We start from the raw sequence: 27,167 nt of genomic DNA on the forward strand, positions 1-27,167 counted from the left end.
CTTTTGTCCAATGAGGTAAAGTGTGAACTTGAACACGCAGCTACCAGTGAGTCGGTAAGCGAGTTCCCTCGCGTGTCCTGAAGCCAACTCCTTTCTAAGCGGCAGGTTGCATGTCTGTAACTTTTGTCTTGTTATTTCTTTTAACTCTTCTATGACATAGGGACACGGATTAGTGAGGGAAAGCAGCATAGCAGTGCCTTATGAAAATCCAGTTCTTCTTCCAATCTATGCGAATAGCCGAAAAGCCAGCAGGGACCCAGAGGCTGCGGAGCCGGACCGCAGGGCGGAGGCCAGGCTGGTGGGCAGGAGGAGGTGGGAACACCGAAGGCCGCCAGGACTGAATCCGCTTCTCTAATGAAAGGGCCCTTCTTTCCAGGGGATTATAAGAATATTCATGACCCTCGAGATCAGCAGGTGAGGCTCAGCCCTCCCTACTCATCCTTTGCGCAAATAGTTCAGAAAGCCGAGGTTGCCAGGATGAGAAAGAAACAGTGGGAGTTGGGAGCTTTTCCCGCTTCCCTTGGCCCCCAACCCCCTTTCATTTTCAGAGGAGGGCAGGGTGGGGGCACTCGTCCTGAGGTGAATCAAGGACTGTGTCTTTCATTTCCAAAGAGCAGGCAGCGAGGCTGAGGCAGAAGTCCCGTGACATGACTTGAGACACAAAATGGTATCTTAGCATCGAAGACTCCCTTTGACAAGAAGAAGAAAAGCCCTTTTCTTCCCAGCCCGGATTAGGCGAGGAGGGAATTCTCCGGAACACGTGTGCATTGTTTCGTGGAGGGCAGCCAGGCTGGCCTGGGGCTTGCCTCCCAAAGTCAGCCCAAGGAAGCTTGTCCCCGTGTAATTAAAAGGGAAGGGAAACAGCAGGGGGTCTTGTTCCGCTGCTGCCCACCAAAGTGGGGTCCCCAGGGGACGGTGTGGCCCAGGAAATTGGCTAAATTAATGGTTATGGGAGGCCTCCCTGAATGTGTGAGCCCTGGAGGCAGAGAGAGGTCAGGGCAGGGAGTCTCATCAGAGCCTTTCTGATAAAATGGGAGAAAGAGAAATGCTCTCAGGGCAGGGGTGTCTAAACTCTTGCCCCCTGACTGGGCATCCAGGCTGCCCTCGGGACACAGCCCCTGCGGTGAGGGGTCAGCCCCTTGTGGATAGCAGAGCCTCCGGGCAGTGTGTCCAGGCCCTCCCTGTCCAGCTGATGCAGGCTGGCCCCTTGCATTCTCCAGCTGACAGCGAGGCCAGGAGCGAGGAGGTCACAGGTCATGGCCGGGCACTGGGGCCCTGGAGCTCACAAAGCGGGAGCCGCTTCCCTGGGCAACATGAGTTTCTGGAAAGCAGTCTCTTGTATTTGTCAATGGTACAGTGTCTCACTCAGAAATTATTGGGAAAAGTGAAACCCTGAACTGGAAGCCAACGTCTTAGGCATTTATAAGGTTTAACCCATTTATGAAGAAGAAATGTCCTTTCGTTATGAAAAAGAAAGCTTTTCTTCATGAAGAAATGCTTTATAATCGCCATTTCCTGAAAGCTTCCATTCAAAAAGGTAAATTCCATGCTTCATTTTTGCCAACTCACTTCTCTCCAAATCTTGTAGACTGGATTACAGAGGACGTCGGGCAATCTTAATCAGCAGTCTGGAGATTCATGACCCCTCTCCACGGCCTGACTCCAGGGTACACGGGTAAGATAATAGTGACAACAGCCATGAAACGAAGGGGGCTGGTTTTCCATGACCCCACACATTCTGCCTAAGGCCACGCACCTCCCAAAGGCCACTGTGGATGAGCAGGCGGGCCTGGGCACTCAGCTTTTTCTGGTAAGTGATGAATCTAAGTCAATACTGCAAAGTAGACGTGGCTCCTCTGGCTCTGCAAATATTGGACCAAAGACTTGAGTGCGGCGATGCTATTGACGATTACGAGATGGTAGCATTGTTGTCTTTGTTACCATGAAGTGCAGCTCGGTGGAGCCTGGCCTAACACCCTGTGTACACAGAGGGGACAGTGTGCTCGTAGGCCCGTGTGTTTGCTCTGCCAATATGCGCCAGTGGCCAGCCCTCAAACACTTCCCCCATCCCATGGTTACAGCTGGGGGTGTTTGAAACACACCACCCTCTGCTCTACACCCCAGGGGGCTGCCGAACAGTGTCTAAGCCACATGCTTTTCTTATTTTAGTTCTTTTTTAAAAATTTTTTTTTGAAGTACAGTGTACACATATCATCCGTATAGCTTGATGAATTTTCACAAACTGCCACAGCCTTGTATTGAGCACCCAGGGCAAGAAATTGAGTATTTCCAACACGCTCCAAGCTCACCTGTGCTCCCTCCCAGGCAATCACTCCAGCAAAGTGCCCACGATACAGACTTCTAATATAGACTAGGCTTTCTTTCTTTTCTTTCTTTCCTTCCTTCCTTCCTTCCTTCCTTCCTTCCTTCCTTCCTCTCTCTCCCCCCCTCCCTCCCTCCCTCCTTCCTTCCTTCCTTCCTTTCTTTTCTCTCTTTCTTTCTTTCTTTCTTTCTTTCTCTCCCTTCCTTCCTCCCTTCTTTCTTTCTTTTCTTTCTTTCTTTCTTTCTTTCTTTCTTTCTTTCTTTCTTTCTTTCTTTCTTTTTCTCTCCCTTCCTCCTTTCTTTCTTTCTTTCTTTCTTTCTTTCTTTCTTTCTTTCTTTTTCTCTTTCTTTCTTTCTTCTCTTTCTTTCTCTCCCTTCCTTCCTCCCTTCTTTTCTTTCTTTCTTTCTTTCTTTCTTTCTTTCTTTCTTTCTCTCTCCCTTCCTTCCTTCTTTCTTTCTTTCTTTCTTTCTTTCTTCTTCTTTCTTCTTTTTTTTTTTTTTCAGGGACTCACTCTGTCACCCAGACTAGAGCGCAGTAGCATGATCATAGCTCACTGCAAACTTGAACTCCAAGGCTCAAGCTATCCTCCAGCCTCAGCCTCCCAAGTAGCTGGGACTACAGGTGCATACCACCACAACTGGCTAATTTTTAAATTTTTTTTCTTGTAGAGACAAGGATCTCACTATGTTGCCCAGGCTGTCTTAAACTCCTGGGCTCAAGGGATCTTCTTGCCCCAGCCTCCCAAAGTGCTGAGAATACAGACATGAGACCCTGTGCTTGGCATGTCTTGTCTGTTTTAAGCCCCAGAATCTTGAAACTTTACCTTGGCATTTGAAGCCAATGTGACCTGTTTGTCCAGCAGACCATGATTATGAGCCCACCAGGCACAGCCTCTTGGTTCTGCCTCTAACTTGGTCAGTTCTCTTCCAAGCTCTGGCATCAAAGGCTGACTCTGTTACAGGACGGAATTGGTCTTTGTGTCTCTTGGGGTCCTTCCAGGGCCAGCATACGGTCCCTGGCTCCATTATCCAGTCCTGAGCGTGGGAGGGGTGATGGGTCTGACCATGGAGGATCATGTCTATTGGCCCATCTCAATCCACTGGCTCAGGCCAGTTCTCAGAAGGTGACTACTGTCTTGCCACCAGGCCTCACCTGCCTCTTCCCTCCATGCCACCATCCAGAAATATCCCATGACAGGAGATATGGTTTGGTTATTTGTCCCCACCCAAGTCTCATCTTGAATTATTGTAATACTCAGTGCTGGAGGTGGGGCCTGTTTTTGTCTTGGGGGCACATCCCTCGTGGTTTGGTGCTGTCTTTGACATGTGAGTTCTTGCAAGATCTGATCATTTAAAAGTGTGTGGCACCTCCTCCCAACATTTTCTCTCTCTTGATCCTGCTGTGGCCACGTGATGTGCCTGCTCCCACTTCATTTTCCACCATAAGTAAAAGCTCCATGAGGCCTCCCCAGAAGCTAAACAGATGCTGTTGTCATGCTTGTACAGCCTGTGGAACCCTAAGCCAATTAAACCTTTTTTCTTTATAAATTATCCAGACGCAGGTATTTCTTCATAGCAATGAAAGAATGGCCTAACATAGAAAAGTGGTACTGAGAGTAGGGCATTGCTAAAAGATACCTGAAAATGTGGAAGCAACTTTGGGACTTGGTAACAGGTAGAGGCTGGAAGAGTTTGGAGGGCTCAGAAAAAGACAGGAAGATGGAAAGTTTGGAACTTTTTAGAGGCTGGTTAATGGTTGTGACCAAAATGTTGATAGTGACATGGACAGTGAAGGCCAGGCTGAAGAGGTCTCAGATGGAAATGAGAACTGGAGCTAAGGTCATCCTTATGATGCATTAACAAAGAACTTGGCTGCTTGTGTTCATGCCCTAGGGATCTATGGATGTTTGAATGAACTTCACAGTGATGATTTAGGGTGTTTGGCAGAAGAAATTTCTAAGCAGCAAAGTGTTTCAGAAGTGACATGGCTGCTTCTAACAACCTTAGTCACATGTGGGAGCAAAGAAATGGCTTAAAGTTTGAATTTATATTTAAAAAGAATGTAGAGTGTAAAGTGGAAAATTTGCAGCCTATGTGACAAAGAAAGAAAAAGCTTATTAGGAGAGGAATTCAAGCAGGCTGTGGAACAACCACTTGCTAAAGATATTTGCATAACTAAAAGGGAGCCAAGTACTAATATCCAAGACAATGAGGAAAAGGCCTTGAAAGCATTTCAGGAAACTTCATGGCAGCCCCTCCCATCACAGGCCTAGAGGCTTAGGAGGAAAGAATGGTTTCCTGGGCCAGGCACAGGGACCTGCTGCCCTGCACAGCCTTGGGACACTACTCCCACATCCTGGCCACTCCAGCTTCAGCTGTGGCTCAAACACGCCCAGGTACAGCTCAGTCTGCCTCTTTGGAGAATGCAAGCCTTAAACCTTGGTGGCTTCCACGTGGTGTTAAGCCTGCAGGTGCACAGAATGCAAGAGTGGTGGATTCTGGGCAGCTTCCACCTAGTTTCAGGGGATGTATGAAAAAGCCTAGGTATCCAGGTAGAAACCTGCTGCAGGGGCAGATCCCTCACAGAGAACCTCTAGTAAGGCAGTGCAGAGGGAAAATGTGGGGTTGGAGGCCCTACACAGAGTTGCCACTGGGGCACTGCCTAGTGGAGCTGAGGGAAGAGGGACACTGTCCTTCAGATCTGAGAATGATAGATCCACCAGCAGCTTGCATCCTGTGCCTGGAAAAGCTTCAGAAACTCAACTCCAGCCTTTGAGAGCAGCCTTAGGGGCTGCACCCTGTGAAGCTACAGGGGCAGAGCTGCCCAAGGCCTTGGGAGCCCATCCTTTGCACCAGTGTGCCCTGGATGTGGGACATGGAGTCAAAGGAGATTATTTCGGAGCTTTAAGATTTAGTGACTCCTCTGCTGGGTTTAAGCTTGTGTGGGGCCTGCAGTCCCCACCACCCTTTTTTTTTTTTTTTGTCAGTTGTTTCCTTTTGGAATGGGAATGTTTACCCAATGCCTATGTCCTCATTGTATCTTGGAAGTAAATAACTTGTTTTTTTATCGTACAGGCTCATAAGTAGAAGTGACTTGCCTTATCTTAGATGAGACTTTGGACTTTGAACTTTTGAGTTAATGCTGGAATGAGTGAAGACTTTGGGGAATTATTGGGAAGGCATAATTGTATTTTGTAATGTGAGAAGGACATGAGATTTGGGAGAGGCCAGGGGTGGAATGTTAGAGTTTGAATATTTGTCCCCAACCGAATCTCATGTTGAATTGTAATCCCCAACACTGAAGGTGGGGCCTGGTGTGAGATAGTTAGGTCATAGGGGCAGATCCCTCATGGCTTGGTGTTGTCTTTGAGACAGTGAGTGAGTTGTCATGAGATCTGGTCATCTAAAAGTGTGCGGCACCTCCCTCCCCACTCCCACTCTGTCTTGCTCCTGCGTTTGCCATGTGATGCTCCTGCTCCCACTTTGACTTATACCATTAGTAAAAACTCCGTGAGGGCTCCCCAAAAGCTAAGCAGATGCTGGCTCCGTGCTTGTACAGCCTACAGAAACATGAGCCAATTAAACCTCTTTTCTTTATAAATTACCCATTCTCCGGTATTTCTTTATAGCAGTCAAAGGATGGCCTAACATAACTGATGAGTTCGGGATTCCCTCCAAGGCATCTGATCTGTTCTGGTCCTGAATCTGGCCCATTCTTTCATAAAACCATGTCAGGCAGATTTAAATACACTCTGCTGCATGATATCCCACATCTTTCAGCATTCCCGAAGCCACTCTGCATATATGTATGGCATAGAGGGAAGGAAAGTTAAACAGCTGTCAGAGAGCAGGCCAGAGCAGGAAGTGGTTCAACTTCCTCACTCACAGGTGGGGAAACTGCATCCTCAAAAGGGGAAGGGAGTTTCTTGAGGCTGTGTTTAAAGTGTCTGGGGCCCGGCTCCCTCCAGTTTGCCAAACCCAGCTCTATGAGGCTTTCTAAGGACTTTATGGCTCATGTCAAGCAGGAAAAAAAAAAAAAATCACCACCGCCACTTCCTACCAAGGAAACACACGCACATAAACAGCAAAAACACTTGCTTCCATCCATAGAATTGTCCATTTCATTTACTTCTCTCCTGCATTCACATCAACCCCTGCAACACCCCAGGAGGCTGCTGCTAGCTGAATCTACCTCACTCCGCAGTCAGGGCAACCCCATGCTCTATTAGCATGATCTCCATTTTACAAACGAGTACCTGAGGTTTGCACCTGGAAGTGTGTTGCCCAATACTGTGTCCCTGGCCAAGGAGCTGGCTTGGCGATGCCAAGTTTCTGGGAAGGCTCCATCTACTGCCTGTTTCCCAGTCCCACCAGTGGCAGCACCTCTGGAATTCCTGCCCACAAGACCCAGGGTGGGGGTTCTGGCAAGCCCCACCCTGTAACCTGAGCATGCAGGCTGTGTCACAATTGTCAGAACACAAAGAGACTCCACCGACTAGAGGAAGAGAGGCTTGGCAGGGACTCTCAGCTCGCCCCCAGCCTGGAGGCCTCCGCAGGAGGACCCAGATGCCCTATAGCCCCACACTCTTGAGAACATTATAATTCCCCTTTTCCCGACACTTTCGCTTCACTTCCCTCCAAGACACAGTGCCAGCAACACCCCAGGCACTAGATGCTCTGAAGGCCAGCAGCGAAGGGCTGAGGCAGGCTGGGTGTCTGCACACACTTGGATGAATCCTGCAAGGTGCTATTGGGATGGACAGGGCTGGCAAGATCTGGCTGTGGGAGCACGAGGTTCCATTGCATTCAGTCTGGCTCCTGGCCTCACCCTAGGCCGAACCCTGTTAGAATGTTGTCCTCAGTTCAAGAGGCCCACGCAGATTGATAGGAACTGTACCTAACGAAGATAGTAATCCAGGATCATAGGCAAGAATTAACTCTGGAGAACTAGTGCTCTGAAAGGCATAGAGTGTCATGGGAAGACAGAAAGAGCAGATCCAAGTGGAGGAGGAGGCACTTGCACTGAGTTGAAGAACAGGCAAAAGTGAACTGTCATCTGTGGCATAATAAGCCCTTACTTAACCGTGGTAGCAGTCAAGAAAGTGAATAGTAAAAATGCACCTAGCATAGTGTCTGCCACGTAATAGGTGTTCAATGAATGTCACGCAGGGAGTTAGGTAATCGAAGCTGGCCTAGTGGGACTAGAACCAAGAGCGTGTCTTTGTCAAGGAAAGGGAGGAAGGCTGAGGGAAGAAATTGAAGAGTTGGGTTTTAAATTGTGACAAGTTAAGGAGTTTAGATTTTTATCCTGAAGATGATGGGGAGCAAGGGTTTTGCTGAAGAAAGTGTACCATTTTGCCCAGCAATGAATGAGAGTTCCTGTTGCTCCACATCCTTGTCAGAATGTGGTGTTGTCAGGTTCTGGATTTTGGCCAGTCTAATAGGTGTGTAGTGGTACCTCACTGTTGTTTTAATTTGCAATTCCCTAATGGCACATGATGTTGAGCACCTTTTAATATGCTTATTTGCCACCTAATTTGCCATACAGTTATTATACAATTTAGCTACACACTCCTTGGTATTTTCCCAAAAGAGTTGAAAAACTTATGTCCACATACAAATCTGCACATAGATGTTTATACAGGTTAAGCCCCTAATCCAAAAAGCCAAAATGCTCAAAAACCTGAAACCTTTTGAGCACAGACATGATGCTCAAAGGAAAGTATCTGCAAACATTTCAAAATCTGAAACAATCCAAAACTCAAAACACTTCTGGTCCCAAGCATTTCAGATGAGGAATATTCAACCTGTAGCAGCTTCATTAGTAATTGTCAACATTTAGAAACAACCAAGAGATCTTTCAATAGGTGAATGGATAAATAAACTGTGGTACATCCAGACAATGAAATATTCTTCAGTGCCGAAAAGAAATGAGCTATCAAGCCATGAAATAAATTTAACTTCGTATTGCTAAGTGACAGAAGCCGATCTGGAAAGGCTACATACTGTACAATTCCAACTATACAGCATTCTGGGAAAGGCAAAACCATGGAGACAATTAAAAGATCGGTGGTCACCAGGGGTTGGAGGGAGGGAGGGTTGTCTAGGCACAGCACGGAAGATTCTCAAGGCAATGACACTATCCTGTATGATGGTATAGAGGGGGATGCATTTATCCAAACCCATAGAATGTTCAACACCGAGAGTGAATTCTAGTGTAAACTGTGATTTGGGGTGATAATGTGTGCCAGTGTGGATTCGTTGATTGTAACACATGTACCACTCTGGTGGGGGATGTTGAAAATGGGGAGCTATGCATGTGTGGGGGCAGGAGATATACAGGAAATCTCTGTACCTCCTTCTCAATTATGCTGTGAACAGAAAACTGCTCTAAAAACTAAAGGCTATTAAAATTATTTTAAAAAATCATTTGGCCATAGTGTGGGAAGAGGATTGAATTTGGAGATGAGGAAGTAGAAGGCAGAATAGGGCTGGAGTCTAAGAGACCATTTATGAGTGTATCACCAGCATCCAGGCGTGAAAGGACGAGGGTCCCAGCCCAACTATGGTAGTAAAATGAACCTGATGGAACCAACACGGGGGCTCACTATTTGCCTGTGGCTTGGCATACTCACCCTCTGAAAGGGGGCACAGAGTGGCTGGGGTGGGGGCACAATGGTGTGTCCTGTCCTTGGACAGTTCACAGAGAAAGCCGCCAGGAAGGATGCCCTGGAAGTGGGCGGGGCAGCAGGTAGGTAAAGCTAAGCAAAGGCTACCCTTGGCATTATCCTGGCTTGCCTTGGCCTTGGTTCCTGGACTCGTCTTTCTCAACTGCAGCTTGCGGCATTGAGAGATGGACTCAGGGTCAGGCTGCTTACGTTATGATCTTGCTGACTAGCGTGCCTTTCACTGAGCACTCATGACCTGCCAGCATTGCGCATCCTTGAATACTCCTCACCACCACCCTGCAAGGCAGGTTTTAATGTGACCCCATTTTCAGATGAAAAAAACCGAGGCTCGGAGAAGTCAAGTAAATACTGCACATGGTGGAAATGGAACTGGAGTTCGGTCTCTTGACTCCCTGCCCAGTGCCACAACCCTGCTGGGGTTCAACAAGACACATTAACTGTATCTCTCTGTTTTGTTTTGAATGTTAGCTTTCGGCTTGTGGTACTTTTTTTTCTTTTTCCTTTTTTTTTTTGATGGGGTTTCACTTGTTGCCCAGGCTGGAGTGCAATGGTGTGACCTCAGCTCACTGCAACCTCTGCCTCCTGGATTCAAGCGATTCTCCTGCCTCAGCCTCCCGAGTAGCTGGGATTACAGGCATGTGCCACCAAGCCTGGCTAAATTTTTTGTATTTTTAGTAGAGTTGGGGTTTCTCCATGTTGGTCAGGCTGGTCTCGAACTCCTGACCTCAGGTGATCCACCCACCTCAGCCTCCCAAAGTGCTGGGATTACTTGTGTGAGCCACTGCGCCTGGCCTTTTTTTTTTTTTTTCTTCTTTTTTTTGAGATAGAGGGTCTCATTCTGTCACCCTGGCTGGAGTACAGTGGCTCAATTGCAGCTCACTGCAGCCTCAACCTCCAAGGCTCAAGCAATCCTCCTGCCTCAGCCTCCTGAGTAGCTAGGACCACAGGTGCACACCACAACACTCAGCTAAATTTTGTTTCATTTTTTGTACAGACAGGGTCTCATTATGTTGCCCAGGCTGGTCTTGAACTCCTGGGCTCAAGCAGTCCTCTGACCTTGGCCTCCAAAAGTGCTGGGATTACAGATGTGAGCCACTGTGCCCAGCCTATGGCACATATCTTTAACTCAAGTAATATTATATTTCTCATATAGAAACTTACAGGAGTATGCTTCCATTTCACCCTCCCAATCTTTGTGCTACTGTTGCCACACATTTTACTTCTACATGTGTTATAAATTGTCCAATACGTTGTTATTATTTTTCCTTTAAATAGAAAATTACCTTTTTTTAAAGTTAAATAATAAGAAAAAAGCTCCTACATGTAACCATGTAGTTACCATTCCTGGTGTTCTCCATTCCTTTCTGTGGATCTCGATTTCCATCTGATATCACTTCCTTCTGCCTAATGGATTTCCTTTCATCTTTCTTATAGTGTAGGTCAACTGATGATGATGAGCTCTTTCAGCTTTTCTGTGTCTGAGGAATCTATTTTGCCTTTATTTCTAAAAGATATTTTCTCTAGATATAGAATTCTAAGTTGGTTTTACTTCTCAGAACTTGAAAACTGTTGCCCCACTATCTTTCAACTTGCATTGTTTTTTGTTTTGTTTTGTTTTTAAGATGGAGTCTTGCTCTGTCGCCCAGGCTGGAGTGCAGTGGCGTGATCTCAGCTCACTGCAACCTCTGCCTCCCGAGTTCAAGTGATTCTCCTGCCTCAGCTTCCCAGGTAACTGGGACTACTGACACCTGCCACCACGCCTGGCTAATTTTTTGTATTTTTAGTAGAGACGGGGTTTTACCGTGTTAGGCATTGTTTTTAATGTTTGTGTTTTTTTTGTTTTCTGATTTTTTTTTTTCTGAGACGGAGTTTCCCTCTTGTCGCCTAGGCTGGAGCGCAATGGCGCAATCTGGGCTCACTGCAACCTCCACCTCCCGATTCAAGCAATTCTCCTGCCTCAGCCTCCTGAGAAGCTGGGATTAAAGGTGTCCACCACCATACCAGGCTATTTTTTTTTTTTTTTTTTTTGTATTTTTAGTAAAGACAGGGCTTCACCATGTTGGCCAGGCTGGTCTCAAACTTCTGACCTCAGGTGATCTGCCCACCTTGGCCTCCCAAAGTGCTGGGATTATAGGCATGAGCTGCCACGCCTGGCCTGTTTTTAATGTTGAGCCTGCTATAATTCTGTGCTTTGTTCCATTGTACATGATGTGTCTGTTTTCTCTAGCTGCTGAAATTTCTTTTTTTCTTTTTGCTACTGGCTTTAAGAAATTTGGTTAAGATATGCCTTGTACTTTTCTTCAGGTTTCTTATGCTTGGGGGTTCATTGACCTTCTTGGATCTGGGGGTGTATAGTTTTTATCAAACTTAGAAAAACTTCAGCCATTATTTCTTCAATACTTTTCTCTGTACTCTCTCCAATTGTGTGACCCCAATTGTATACACATATGAGGCCACTTGAAGTTATCCCAGAGCTCACTGATGATTTACTCATTTTCTCCCAGGCTTTCTTCTCCTTGGGTTTTATTTTGGCTTGCATTTTGTATTTCGCTTGTGATATCATCAAATTCACTAAGCTCTCTGTGATCACCAATCTGCTGTTAATCTTGTTCAATGTATTTTTAGTCTCAGATCCAGAATGATGAGAACTCAGGGTGGTGGGTGGAGAACCTACACTTGCAGCTGCGGGAATTAGAAATTTCCTGGAATGGTTGCATTTGAGACCAGCCTCAAATGTGGGGAGTGGAGCTATTTCAGGAAGAAATAGATGCAGGTTAAAAAGGGTGGGGGCATCACTGGTGGAGGGACCAGTGGAAGGCAAGGCACAGAAGCCAGGAATTATCCTGCTGATGTGGACACTGGTTGACTGTAGAATGTTGAAAGGACAGAGAATGGGCTGCAAAGCAATTGGGAAAAGCCTTGAATGTCCCGGTGAGCCTTCAACATTTTTAGAGGAAAAAGCATTAGGCCAGGATTGGAATCCAAAGCCCAAAACCACACAAAGTCAAGACCAGAATTCCTAACACACATGGGATCACAGATTCCTTGCATTAAAGTCACTTCTTCTCCTTGGTAATTAACTCTCCCATCTGAAACAAGAGGATGGAATATTGCTTCTCTACTGTTTGGTATACACAGTCTCCAAGGCCCCCTTCTGCTCTAAATGGGCATGACTCTGAGTCAACTTAATTTTGAAAGCACTGGAGAGTCATTGCTTTAGAGCAGGAGAGTGCCATGCTTTTTAAGGAGATGAATATTTGAGCATTCATGAAGAAGTCTGGTGGGTAAGTGCTCATGGAGACAGCAGTTAGTGGGTCTTGCAGAGGAGGGACTGCATGCTTAGATGTTTGTGTTTTTCCGATTCATTAAAAAATGAAGATGAGGCCGGGCGTGGTGGCTCACGCTTGTAATCCCAGCACTTTGGGAGGCCGAGGCGGGCGGATCACGAGGTCAGGAGGTTGAGACCACGGTGAAACCCCGTCTCTACTAAAAATACAAAAAATTAGCCGGGCGTGGTGGAGGGCGCCTGTAGTCCCAGCTACTCGGAGAGGCTGAGGCAGGAGAATGGCGTGAACCCGGGAGGCGGAGCTTGCAGTGAGCCGAGATTGCGCCACTGCACTCCAGCCTGGGCGACAGAGCAAGACTCTGTCTCAAAAAAAAAACAAAATGAAGATGAAAGAGGACCAGAGAGAGATAGCATGGAGGATATATTTTGAAGATTCAATCAAGTAAACATCAAATGAGGAAAAAGTGATAGCTTCAAGTGTTGAATACAACCCAGAACTGTGCAGTGGGAAATCCCAGCTGGAGGCTGGGACACGATTTATGATCCAGCTAATTCCTTTAGATGTAGTGGTCCAAGAATTACAGCCAACTTGGTTCAAGTTTTTACTAATGAGATTTCAAATGATATTCTGTAAACTGTGAGTCTTGGTTTCTTTGTTTTAAAAAATGGTAAGAATAATATCCAAATCATAACTTTGTAGTAGGGATTAAATATGATAGCATGTGATAGACTATGAATGTCGTTAATATCCAGCATGTTTTTTTAAAGTAGAAATTGACAAACTGATTCTAAAACTCATACAGCAGTACAAAGGACCTAGAAAGTAAACACAACAAAACAAAACTTTGCAAAAGAAGAACAAACTAGAATGAGATTAACACAACCTGATAAACTTACATAATAAGTTATTATATATAACTTATTATATGAAGTTATATAATATAGAGTAATCAGGAAAGTATAATTTGGCATAACGACAGACAAATAGATCAATGGAACAGAAGAGAGTACAGAATTAGATCCACACATACATGGACACCAGATTTTTCACAAAAGTTCAGGGGCAATTTAGTGGAGAAAGGGTAGTTTTTCAACAAATGGTGCTGAAGCAATTGGACATCTATATGCTCAATGAACTTTGATTCACTATCACACCATATACATCAGTTCACATACGTATACATATATAGTTACATACATATATTATAAGTTAATGTGAAATGAAGTATAGAGCTAAATGTTAAAACTATAATGATAAAACTTAAAAAAAAAGAAACAGGAAAAAACTTTGCATCCTTGGGTTAAACAAACATTTCTTAGATGCAACAACTAAAGCACCATCCATAATAGCACAAATTGGTAAAATGGATATCATCAAAATCAAACTTCTGTCTTTCAAAAGATGCTTCTAAGAGAATTAATAGGCAACAACAGAATGGGAGAAAATATATGCAAATCATATGTCTGATAAAGAACTTGTATTCAGAATATATAAAGAACTCTCAAAACTCAATAGTAAGAAATCAAACAACCCAATTTAAAACACATGGGTGATGCTTTATACTCCAGAAAGTATGATTTAAAGGCACAAGATCATGGCTCTTGTCACAGCCGTTGAGTGTGCATTGGGATGGTTTTTGTTCTTTCTTAGACAAGGTCTTACTCTGTCATCCAGGATGGTGTGCAGTGATGCCATCATAGCTCACTGCAGCCTCAAACCCCTGGACTCAAGTAATCCTCCCTCCTCAGCCTCCTGAGTATCTGGGACCATAGGTGCTTGCCACCATGCCTGGCTAATTTTTTTATTGTTGTCGTAACTGTTTTGTATAGACAGGGTCTCACTATATTGCCCAGGCTGGTCTCAAACTCCTCAGCTCAACCAGTCCTTCTGCCTTGGTGTCCTAAAGTGCTGGGATTACAGTGAAATGCTTTTCTATAATTTTTAAAAATCATAATTGAAAAATAAGTAAGCTGTTGTTAACAAGTAAGGTCATGACAATTTTTGTGTTGTATTTGAAATCGGATTTCCATAACCTGCATTTGTGTACAGAATTCTCAGTGGGTTTATATATAGTGAAATTTTTATCTAAGATTGAGGTGTGGATTATGCCTAAGAGTAAAAACTGGAATGAGACGATTTACTTTGTTTAAAATGCTATGCTGTACAACTTGAGAACTGTACATTAATTTACTGTGTATAATGAACTGAAATTGTTTATACCTCCAAGTTTTTACACTGAAGATTAACTAGCTTTTATTAAATTCAAAGCTTTTTATTTTCTTATTAAGGGAATAAGCCATTCAGCTAAATCTGCATATATGTGCTTTTTATTTTCTGGATGCACAGTGAAGCTTTATACTTGTATCTCACTGCATTCTATCTGACTGCAGAAACTAAAGCACAACTTACAAGTACAAAAACAAAACAAAACAAAAAATGTAGGCGATAGATTTGAATAGATGTTTTGCTAAAGGAGATCTACAATAGCAAGTAAGCACCTGAAAAGATGCCACGCCACTACACAGCTATTAGGAATAAAAGACCGACCATACCAAGTGTTGACAAAGATATGGAGCAACAGGAATCTTCATACACTCTTGGTGGAAATGTGAAATGGTGTAACCACTTTGGAACACAATTGGAAGTTTCCTAAAACATCGAATACGAAACTATCAAATGATCTAGCCATTTCATTCCTGTCTACCCAAGCGAAATGAACGCATGTGTTTTATACAAAGATGTGTACACAAATGTTCACAGCAGCTTTGTTTGTAACAGCTAAAAACTAGACATATCCCAAATGTCTAGCAAGAGAGAAAGGGATAAACTGGTCTCTTCATACAATGGAACACTACTTGGCTATCAAAAGAAATGGACCAGCCAGGTGTGGTGGCTCACGCCTATAATCCTAGCACTTTGGGAGGCGGAGGCGGGCAGATGGCTTGAGCTCAGGAGTTCGAGACCAGCCTGGGCAACATGGCAAAACACCATCTCTACAAAAAATACAAAAAAAAAAAATTAGCCAGGCGTGGTGGTGCAGGCCTGTAGTCTCAGCCACTGGGGAGACTGAGGTGGGATGATCACTTGAACCTGGGAGGCTGAGGCTGCAGTGAACCAAGATCACACCACTGCACTTCAGCCTGGGTGACAAAGTGACAATGTGTCTTAAAAAAAAGAAAAAGAAAAAAGAAAATGGACCACTGATACATGCAACAACATGGGTGAATCTCAAAAGGATTATGCTAAGTAAAAGAAGCCACATTTTTTTTAAAAGAGTACATACTATACGGTTCTAGGAACCATACATTCTCGCAAGTGCAAGCTGATAAATGGTGATATGGTGATAGCAGATCCATGGTTGCCTGAATACAGGATGAAGGTATTACAGGGACACAAGGAAAATTTGGGGACAATAGATATGTTCATTATCTTGTTTGTGATGATAGTTTCACAGATGCGGAAGCTTATTAATTGTATACTTTAAATATGTATAGTATATTGTACATCAGTTATACTTCAGTAAAGAAAAAAATATGAAAATTTGGGCATCTATGTTGTACAGATATAGATTCAAATCCCATATTTAAGTCCCAGCTTCACCACTTATATTCTATATAAGCTTAGACAAGTCACTTAATCCCTCTGAATCTCAGCAGTCTCGTCTGTAAAATGAGGATGATAATATTCCTATCTTCTTTGTAAGATTATTATGAACACAGAACAAAATAATATGTATATAATGCTTAATAGCATGCTTGGGACATAGTATGTGCTTAACAAAAATTATTATTAAAGTGCTTCCCACTGCACCTGATATTAGCTTAATGGTCAGTAACGTTTTACCTCATCTTCACCCTTACTTTCCCTACTACACTTGCTGTGTGTGGTCACAAGACAGTCTGGCACTCTAGACAAAGAGGGGTCATTAGCCGCATCAGGCAGAAGCCAGCTTCTGAGTGAAGCAGTTCGGCTGGGTCTAGGTCTCCCATCTTTTCCCCGGGTGGGTGTGGCTGATGTTGGCGCCACAAGGTGAGGGCTGGAGGCAGTGCTCTTTGAGCATGGTGACTCGGCCTAAGAAGTGGCTGGCACGGTGGAGGCTAGACCCCTCCCTTTCTCCTGGGCCCTAATGGAACTTTCCACGTCCACAAGTGCAGCCGTGCAGTCTGTAAGCCCCAGCTCTCCCTCCAGGGTGGAGCAAACACTTTGGAGGAGGGTGGCCCTATTGTCCAGGAGGTTTCTTTGGCCACAAAAGCCCTACTGAAGGCTCCACATCCCTGAAACAAAACTAAGACTAGAACTTTCATGAAAGAACAAGGCCTGCTCTGTGTGGCCGCAGCAGCTGAAACTTTAGCAGCAGTGGCTGAGACAGCAACCCCACCGCTAACTTATTCTGGCAACAAAGACGCCCCCCTTTCAGTTAACCTTTCGCTTCCTCTGACTTCCTTGACAAAGGGTTAGAGTTTGGAAGCAGGTAGAGCTGAGAGGTGTGGTTGGGTTGGGGGTGGTGGCCGGGAGTCATGAGCAGGTTTCACGTGCGTTAGAAATAAAGGGAGTTTGTTCCGCTTTTTATGGAAGGTTTCCTCATTTGCCTGGTGGCCGGCGATGATGCTGGTGTTAAGTATCGGATCTGGCTTTACAAACAAGCCCTGGTGGGAGGAGAGCTGAGCTCTGAAAGCCACACCTCTTCTAAAGGGTGTCTGCAGGCATTCTCGGCAGTGGGGGATTTGGGGACTTTTGGAAGGAAGGTGGCTTACATACCCCTACATTTCCCAAACATATTGCCAGGACCCATTTTAACCTCACACCAAGCGTGTGTGTGAGTTACATGTTATTTCCATTTTTCAGAGAAGGGAACAAAGGCTCAAAATGTATTTGAGCTTGGAGTCAGAAAAATGTTGTTTCATTCATGCGTTCAACAAAACTGAAAATTGCACAGTGTGGGCAAAGGTATGGGGGTAAAGTAGAGAAAAAAACACCCAGGCCCATCCTTGAGGGCCTCACAGTGCTGTGACTGCACCATCATGCCTTGTTGCGTGGCCTTGGGAAAGTTACAAACCTTTTTTTAAGCTTCAGTTTTAAGACCTCTAAAAAAAAATGGGATTATAAACCTTTACTCAAAAGATTGCCATAAAGAGAAGTTGAATTAAATGAGATAATATCTGTCACATTTCTAGAATCTAGCACAGAGTAGACACTCCACAAATTTGGACTTGATGACTATCGGTGATGAGGAGGATGGGGGTCCAGGTAACCCAGTGTTCCCACTGGGCCTGCGTTATGTGGGAAGTGCCACGGCAGAGCCAGGGAATCTCCTGGAGCTCCATCCATCCTGAAACCAGGGAAAATCCAGGGGTCTCATAATCCAAAATTGAGTTCCCTCCCAAACAAGGAGTAGCTTTGGCTAAGGGCTTTTATTTTGAAGGTGGAGTGTAAATTTGAGTCACTCTCATTCATTCAGCACGTATTTCTTAGCACCTGCCATGGGGTGTAATGTTGCTGTTTTATGTACAGTCCAGGATGGGAGACAAGCTTCAAGCTGCTATGATACGTACACTGACAAGGGTGCCCTGGGATGATAACAGAGGAGGCATCTGGTCCAGCTTTGGTGTGGTGGGTGCCGCACCCTCTCCATCCCGCACGCTCATCCCAGGCGGTCAGTCACCTGTAAAGGCTCCTTCCTGCAGCATGGGTGTGAGCCTGCCCTCTGTTCACTGTTGCCATAGCCCATTCCACAGCCCCACTGAGTGATACAGTCACCTGCCCATGGGCTGCTCTGTCCCCAGCGTCTCCCTTCCTCACGGAGTGCATCTGACCATGCTTCCTGAACTCAAAGATCTCAACACCTCACTTCTTTGCTCAAAATCTTCAAAAGCTCCACTTATATGTGGGAGGCCTCTGCAGTACAGCCCAGTCTTCCAGTTTCCAAACCGACCTCCCACTTGTGGCCTGCACTCATCCCCTGCACTGTATCCCCTTGACTTCAGGAAAACCAGTTGCCACTTCATATGCAGACTTGCGCTTTTCACCTTCCGCATGTCCTTCCCACCTACCCCATGGAGCCCCAGCCCCACTTCTTGCACGAGGAAGACCATAATTATATATACTTTAAAAAATCAGTCTTACTCTGTGAATCGTCAGCTCAGTTTCTAACTATTGACAGTAATGACTTAAGGAATGGCACTTCCCAGCCCAGGGGTACTTGCTTAGCAATTGTTGATTCCCATGCATTTACAAAGGGCTCTTCACAGTCATTCAGACCTCAACTCACTCAGGACGGAGGGCAGGGTGGTGTCATTATTATCATGCCCATTTTACAGATGAGGAAATAGTATTAAAGGAGTAAAGTGACAAATCCAAATGAATAAATGACCCAGGTGAAATGCAGATTTAAGATCTGCGTGTTCACATCCCATGTCTCTCCCCTCCCCACCAACACATACGCAACTTTAAGATCCAATGAGTTATTTTTTATTGAGGAGATTCATGTGACAAATACATATTTGTTGAACAAAGTGGTAGAGGAAACTTCCAATCAGCATGGCCAATGTCCTGGTGGATGCAGGGGTGGCAGCTAGCCAGAGACTCAGCCTGCCTTCACCTGCCCAGAGACTCAGCCTCACATGCTATGCCCTGCAGTTCAACTCAGGGAATTGTACAGTCAGGCCAGTGATTGTAGGGGGAAGCAGGGGAACCCCAGACCATCCCTGGCCTCAAGGAGCAATTTAGTGTATTTGCCAGATTTGCAGAACACTTATGCTAAAAGCTAAGGTACAAAAGATGATACAGACAGATATTCACAAGGGCTGTGGGGATGCGGGGGTTACCATCAGAGCCACTGGGGACAGAATCAAAAGGTGCTCTGTGGAGGCACTGGGATTTGAGAGATCCTGAGAGAGGGGGCCATGGATTCATGGAAAGGGAACAGAATGAGCAAAGGAAAGAACACGCTGCTCTGGGAAGAGGATAGATGGAAGTGGAGGGAGAAATGGGAAGGGCTTCTCATTCCAGAGAATTCCCTTGCTCTTCTTCTGCTTATCCGAATTCCTCTCTTTCTTTACCAACTGGGGCTGCGGCGTATTTATTTGCTGCTATAGCTTCAGATTTAAGAGATGCATCTTTTATTAAGTTCCATGCTCTTAATTTGGTTATTAGATAAATTGAAAATTTATAATTTTTTAAAACAGAAAATACTAGATTATGCCAAATATACCTGATCTATGATAGATCTTTCATTTAAAAAACAAAATTCCCTTGCTACTGCTATAAACCAACCTAACACTGCCATGAGCTCTCTCTGCAGCCACTGGAAAGGCAGGTGAAGCCAGCAGCCAGCTGCTTCTGCACACATTTTGGGTGGGTAGTTGTTTACCCCTGGAGCCTGGGCTGCTTGCTGCCTGGCATGGGGCTCCCTGGCCCTGGGGACACAACCCACCCCTTGAGAGGAGTCGGCATGGCTAGGTGCAGACTGGAAGGAGCTGCCTGGGGAGAGAGTTGCCCAGCAGCGTGTGGAGACGAAAGCCACTCTGAGTGCCAGAGTGACCGTCCTCACGGGGCCCACAGCCCCCACAAAGCCCTGGAAGGAGCTATTGAGATTTAATTGTGCAAACCCACGTGGCTGATGGGAAGGACACGGGAGGGGCTTTAGGGGGCTTCTTTTCCTTTCTTCTCTTTCTTTTCTCTTTTTTTCTTTTTTCCCCCTGACTGATGGAATAAAAAGAAACGATGCGTCTGTCTGCTGCAGCCTGGGGACTTTCTTAGGGTTCTCTGTGTGGTGTTATTTGAAAAAAGACAAAACCTCCAAACAAAACACAGTTGTATTAACACAAAAGTCCAACTCCACGGTTGAAATCTCCCTTTCCATTCCCAAGGACGGGTTTCCCAAATGAACCCCAGCTCATCCGTGCAGACAATGGGGTCCCCAGGGAGCCGCACGTGATCAGACCAGTGAGTGAGGGGCCATTGGGTCAGCAGCCGGGTCTCTGTGACCTCCCCCAGCTCTGAGAATGAGGGATGTGAGTTTTCTATCTTCAGCCCTTATCTCCTGTGATCAAATGTGATGCCAAATGCCCAAACGATCCAGGCACGGGGCATGTCCACGTTACCAGTCCCTGATGTCACTTCTGTTTGCTTGTCTTGTCTGCACCCCCACGAGACTGTTCCCCTGGTACCCAGCACAGGGTGCACAAGCCCAGCTTGCTGAACAAGTACGTATGGGTGTGTGTACCTGCTCACATTGCCTCATCTCAGGTATTTTAAAAAGTTTTTGAATACCTCTTTAAAAGACATCCCTCAGCTGCTGCAATCTGGAAAACAGGTAGAATCTGGCACCAGGGCCTAAAATAGGCACTTTCAGAGGAATCTGTGGGGTGCTCCAGGCCAAAGCTCTGGCCAAATTAAAGGGAAGTTGCAGGAGCTCTTACCTAAGTTATTGTATTAACCAGGTAACTGAGTGCAGCTGAATTTTGGAGTCATGAGGACACACCCTGACGCCGTCAGAGAAGAACTGTGGATTTTCTTGGTTTTGATGCTAAGGGGCTGTCTGTCAGCAGGGGCCTCTCGGATAAAATTTCGAGTGTGTCCACCTGGAGCTACTGCATCTGGGGCTACAGGAAGTCAAGGTGTGGGGTTTACAGAGTCACTGAACAGAGTGAAGACATGTGAAAGTTCCTTCAGTCCTTTGTCTTGCAGACACTGAAACGAAAGCCCTGAAGGAAGGCCTGCTTGGAAGAAAAGATTGTAAACCTCTTTTCCTTTATGTTCTTAGCACTGGAGGAGTGGATCTTTGAAAGATTCCCTTCCCTTGCTTCAGATGCAGGGTGTCCACTGTACAAATGTTTTCAGTTATAAAGTTTAGCTTGATGGGCCAATGCTTTTCCCATCCCCTGGCTCGCCCAGGGCTGTGGCCACTTGAAAAATGCTCCAGAGAAGGCGCAGGTGGCATCTGGGGTCTACATTAGCCACAGCGCAAGAGAAGGGTCTCAGTGGGCCGCCTTGGCTCAGGCTGAGGCTACAGCCCCCACGTGACCTTCTCTACACCTTGGCACCAGCCACCCGCCAGCATGATCCCAGGGCTGAGGCTGCAGAGAGGACTCCAAATTAGCCAGGAGAAGACGTGCAGAGCAGCCTCAACGCTCTCTTAGATGCCGGGGCCCAGGTCAGTGGAGCCAAGTTGAGGCACAAGAGGGATTGTGCAGTTTCCCTCACTCCCCTGCCTCTGTGTCTTATGATGCGGTTGCATGAGGTCGCCATAATGGTGATGGGCCGCGACCTTGCCTCCTTGATCTCACAGCATCCCTGGCCTCTTCCAAGCACAGCTTCAGAGCTCTCCAGCCCCTGTGTGGCCTCAGTTCGGCATCACTGGCCCAGGCAAGCCTGACCGTTCCTTTGTCCCCCTCACCGTGGAGCTTCGTCAGCAGGCCTCTGTTGGACCTTGAACAGAGTGACTGAATCACAGTCATCAGGACAACATTCGCTTTATTCTGAGTCAGACTCTTAGAGCCCGCTCCGAGAACCTGGGGCTTGCATGCGAAGCACAAGCCTCGTGTTTATATTTGCTGCTGCTTCCGCGTTGGGCTTCTCATCATTTCTTATTCCATCCTGCTTGTCTTTTACCTTTCTCTTCCTAGAACAAGACTTTTTTCTCCTATGGTATTGAAACATGGTAGATATTTGAAGGGGGTAACAGAACTAGATCAAGAACAAAGACCAAGGGAATGAGGAAGCTCCCAAGGGTCCAGTGGAAGCAGAAAGGGCATTCCATGAGTGGTCGGAGACCTTGGGATAAGCCCACTGCTGCCACTGTGGAGCTGTGTAGCCTTAGGCAAGTTGCTTCCCCCACTCTCCTTGCCTCAGTTTCTACATCTGTAAAATGGGGATGAAATAAGCCTACTTACTATATGGGTCCATTGTAAGATTGGATAAAATAATGACTATCACAGAGCTTTGCATAGTCACATGGCCCAGATCTGCAGACTTCCAGCAGCCCACAGAAATTTCTGTGGCAGAAGCAATGCTAACAGACAAGTATATCTCACAAGCATTCTCTTTATGCTAATGAGTGGTTACATAATACTATTCCAAACCTCTCGAGGTGTAGTGGTTGCAGAGAGGAAATATGAGTTCCCCTTGTGGCTGGGAAGGGAGCAGGTGCAGGGGATGGGTCTGGGCCATCTTCTGAGGATAACAAGAGACACTAAGCCAGACTCTTGGAGTGTCATGAAAGAGAGGATTATCTGAGATTGTCCTGATTCGCATGCGTCATGTTTTCTATAGGAAATGCTTGGCCAACTCTTGAGAGTTTAGGGAAATTTTTAAATGACAGATTCAAGACTCCCCATCAATTCCTGATCCTGAACTTCACTCAAAAAATGATCTAAACCACTATAGGAGGCTAGTGAGCTTTTCCCTTGGTCAAGCTCTAGGACTGATCATTTCTGAGAATAAATTAGCAGGCAGCTAAGTGATTTGATCGACAGACATCTCTTCACCCAAACTTGCCTCTGTTACCTCCCAGCCTGCCCTGCTGCCTAAAATACCACCATGAGAGGGCAATTCCTCTAGCTCGTCTTAGAAGCCAATCAGCCACAGAGAGTGGCCAATATCTGTTGTTAGTTACTGTGGCGTCTCAAGGCTGAATGGAGCAAATCCTGTTTTTTTAATGCGTGCATTGTTCTGCAGCTTGATCTGTTTCATTTAATACATCTTGGATATTTTTCATTTCAGTATGTATGGACTTCTCATGTGTATTTTTGTTGCTGCATAGAGTAGGAAGGACCACAGAATAAGAACAGTTGTCCAGCAACGGAATAGCAGCCTTGGAAGAAAGTGAGCTTTCCATCACTCAAAGTGGCCGAGCAGACACTAACCACACAGGCATAATGAGGATTCCTGCACTGGATGAGCGGGTTATAGTCACAAGAATAAGTAATTGATGCTTACTGAAGAATTACTATGTCTCAAGCATCACTCCGCATACTTTACCTGGGTTATCTCGTATGATACTCACAGAACTCTATGAAGTAGGTATCACTATTATTTCCACTACTACAGATGAGAAAATGAAGGCTCAGGGAAGTTAAGAAACAGCCAAAGGTCACAAATCTAGTAAGAGGCAGAGCCTGGATTCAAACCTGGGTGAGGATGCCTCCAGGATTCAGCTTCTCAACCTTAGTGCTGTAACAACACCTGCCTTCACAGGAGGCCTCCAAGCAAGCATCCTTCCATCTTCGAAGCTCAGTGGTTCCCATTTTGCCAAGAACTGCTGTCATTGGTGTTCCTGTCAAGTTGGACGTGACTGGCTGCTACCTTCCCTTGCTCAGCCAGAGAGTAAGGCCAACAAAAAATGCACATCATTGAGGGGTGATAGGCTTCCCCTGGAGGAAGGAGAAAGTTGGATGTCCCCTCTGGGACATGCTAGCCTAGGAGGGCTGGGGGCTGCTTTTGGGGTGTGCCTCCCAGCCAACATCCAGCGCCCAGACCCGGGGCAACAGAGACTCCCAGGGGCTCGCATATCTCCCAGGGGCTGCACCAGCCACTCCTTCGGTATTTTGACTCGGTTCTCCATCTGGTTTGTGTGCACACGGCCTAGCCTCAGGCTGGGAAGGCGATGAAACCATTTGGGGCCTGGCATGTCTTGTCTTGGCAGCTAACCGCCTGGAAACCAGCCAGTGCCAGGACTCCTGGCCTGCTGAGAACTGCCTCCTCCAAGGCCAGCTGGCCTTCAGCAGCGCCACAGGAACAGATTCCTGCTGCTTGGATTTCCTCATAAAGGCTCACAGGTCCGTTTTACAGAAACGGTAGAAAAGGTAGAAAACAAATTCCTGGGCAGGTTCCTCAGGCTAAGAACAGGCCTACGAGGTGCCATTTATCGAACACCTACTACGAGCCAAGACCTTGGCAAAATGTGACCTCTACTGTTGCTTCTGGTGCTGCTGCTACGCATTCCAGGTAACACAATGGCACACACGGTCCGCCCCTGGGCTTCGCAGAAAATACATCAGGCCAGTGCAGTGGTTTAACGTGAGCCAGATGGCCCATGTCCCGATCCTAGTTCTTTTACCTCCTGACACTGTGACCTTGGGCAGTTTACTGAACCCTCCTGTGCCAAACTGTTTTTCATCTATAAAATGGGGGGAAGGATAAGAATACTATGCTGTTCAGATAGTAAATGAAATAAGGCATATTAAGCCCTTAGCGTAGTATCTAGTACTTAATAAACATTATCTCCTATTATTATTATTAGCATCTCATTTGTTTTCACAATCATTTACTAGGTCAGTATTACGATCACCCACATTTTATAGATGAAAAAATTAAGGCACAGGGAGGTTAGTAAATTGCCCCAAATTATACAGCTAATAAACGACTGAGCCAGAATTTAAGCCCAGGTTTTTCTGACTCTGAAACCCTCACTCCTACCTTCAACTAAACTGCCTCCAAAGAATCCTAGAGCATAACACAAACATTTAGATGTTCCTTAAATTGATTCTTGTCATTGATGTTATATGGAAATGCCAGATATTCCCACCTATAGAAATAGGCTGCTCATCTGGAGAAATTGCTTATATTGATCAAAAGGTCAAGGGCTTTCCATAAAAAATTTCAATAATAAATTTTTCAAAGATGTGAATGGTGGCAGATGTGAATCGAGATGTGACGTAGTTTTCTGGAGAGATCCCTGGGCCATGTGAGGAGGCCCACATTTCCTTCCTGCCTGTCACTAATTTGCCTTGTGACCCAATGGGTTATTAGCCTTCTCCAGGGTCACTTTTCTTATTTGTGGGGTTAAGATTCAATGCCTCTCAAGAAGTTTTCTGACTCAATGAACTTATTCATTCATGCAACAAGTTTTATTGACCACCTACTATGTGCCAGGAACTATTTTAGGAGCTGCAAATGCAACAGTAAACAACAGTAAGGATGTGGATGTGGTCCTTGCCTTCATGGAGCTTGGAGGGAGATTGAGGGAAGGAAGCGGATAAGTACCACAAAGTGACAAGTGCCCTGAAAGCACAGGACTGTAGCACCCGAGAGGAAGGCTCCTAACCCAGCTTGAGAAGCCAGGCAAGTGTTCCTGGAGGAGGGGACATTTCTGCAGTAGGATCTAATGTGGAGGGGAGTGAGGAGAGAGGATGCTGACAGGAGGGCACATGTGTGTGGATTTCTGGACATGGCCCATTTGAAGAAGTAAGTGAAGGTTGGTATGGCTGTGCCTCTGAGGGTGACGGGAGCAGGAGCTAGCCAAGTGGAAGGTGGAGAGGCAGGCAGCGTTCTGACTTCATGCCAGACCTGGTCAACCTGGTTAATCATTTTGATTTTATCTTTAAATTGTTCTGGAGCATCTCAAGGGTTTTAGGAAGATCCTCCTGGCTCCATGGGGGAGATAAGAGCAAAGGTGGTAAGAAGGGAAGTGGGCTGACCTGTAACGTTGCATTCGTGGCAGACTCTGCAACAGAGATGGTGGTGCCCCTGGTGTGGCGTGCAGGCCCTGGAGAAGGAAGATCAGATGCTGGGGCCGATTAGCAGGTGGAACAGGCAGGGCTCAGTCTGCTGGCTCATGTGGCAGAGCTTCAGCAGGACCACAGGAGGAGGCTGGGCACTGTATATGGTATAGGCTCTAATCTATGGCCCGGCCACCCACAGGGTGCCGGGTGTGTGCTTCCTTCCTTTACTCTGCACATACACTCTCCTGGGGGATTGGCCTTCTCTGCGGCATCACAGGCCCCCGCTGTGCTCATAGCTCAAGCCCCAGCCTCTTGTTCAGCTCCTGAGCTGCACATCCATCCATCCATCCATCCGGTCACTAATTGGTCATCCCGTCTTGGCCATGTCTGAACACCTCCATCTCAAGGCGTTCAGAAGGAAATCATTCATCTCTCCCACCCTTACTGTCCCTCTCTTTCTTTTGGGACCCCCATTTTTGCAAACAGCAGCACTCTCCATCCAGCCTACTTTCAAACACAGGCTGCCCACAGCCATAGGGAGCAATGTGTGCCCCCTGCAGAATCACCGTGCATCCCTGCAGCTTTGGGAATAGCTTAGCCGTCCGCTGCAAGGGGCGGGAGGGAGAGAGCAATTATCGGCCTTCAAGACTCCTCCTGCGCCTTTGGCAGGAATGTTTCTTTCCTGGGTGTCAGTACGAGCCCAGGGTCATTTTTCAGCGTTTGCCAATGGCTGTAATTGCGTAGGCGCGAGTGGCTCTCCAGAGAATTCCTGCCGTTCCCCATTCTCTCCTCCTGGACAGTGCTCTATAGATGCACCCCAGGCCATGGATCATGTTTTTCACATAACCCGTTAATTACTAAATAAAACAACTCAGCTTTCAACCTGATTAGCCCAGATTAATGGCCAGCAGCGGGTTTCACGCCCCTGCACAATTTATCACTGAAAAGAACTGTGTCTTTAATGATTTAGCTACCTGGCCTGGCAGGGCTTACTCCAGGCCGCAGGCCTCCCGGTGGAGTTAATTGCTGTTCTTCGTTTCTGACCTGGAAAGGCCCAGGTGACAGTTCCCATTAGCCAGGCTTGGCCTGCCTGATGACAAAAGATGGCAGGAAGCCCTCCCCTCCCACTTTGTTCAGAAGATACATCGAGGTCAAGTGTCCCAGCCCCACCACCCAGCTGCCAGCTGAAACAGGTCGAATCGACCTGGAAATTTATGATTTTTCCCTCCCCCTCTTCTGCACTTTCTTTTTTCCTTCTTGAATATGTTGAAAGAGTGAATTATTTTTGTCTTTATTAGATTTCACCAAGAATTCTAGCGCGTTTCCTAGAAATGAGAAGGAAGTTATTTCTTCTGGTGATTTTCTGTTACGTTTTAACATAATTTGGCTCTTCTCTGAGGGAGATGGAGTGACAACATTTCTTTAAT

General features: G+C 46.1%; 1 long non-coding RNA gene across 1 annotated transcript in view; it reads left to right on the top strand.

Annotated features, from left to right (window-relative positions):
• The first annotated feature begins 965 nt into the window (after positions 1-965).
• The window catches only part of LOC134733191 (uncharacterized), a 51,946-nt gene continuing 25,744 nt past the window's right edge, over positions 966-27,167 (top strand). Inside the window, exon 1 of the long non-coding RNA XR_010116717.1 lies at positions 966-1,675. This is a non-coding gene — a long non-coding RNA (uncharacterized lncRNA). The remainder of the gene's footprint in view (positions 1,676-27,167) is intronic.

The sequence above is a fragment of the Symphalangus syndactylus genome, chromosome 17 (genome assembly GCF_028878055.3).
Source record: "Symphalangus syndactylus isolate Jambi chromosome 17, NHGRI_mSymSyn1-v2.1_pri, whole genome shotgun sequence".
In the NCBI taxonomy this organism is placed as follows: Eukaryota; Metazoa; Chordata; class Mammalia; order Primates; family Hylobatidae; genus Symphalangus; species Symphalangus syndactylus.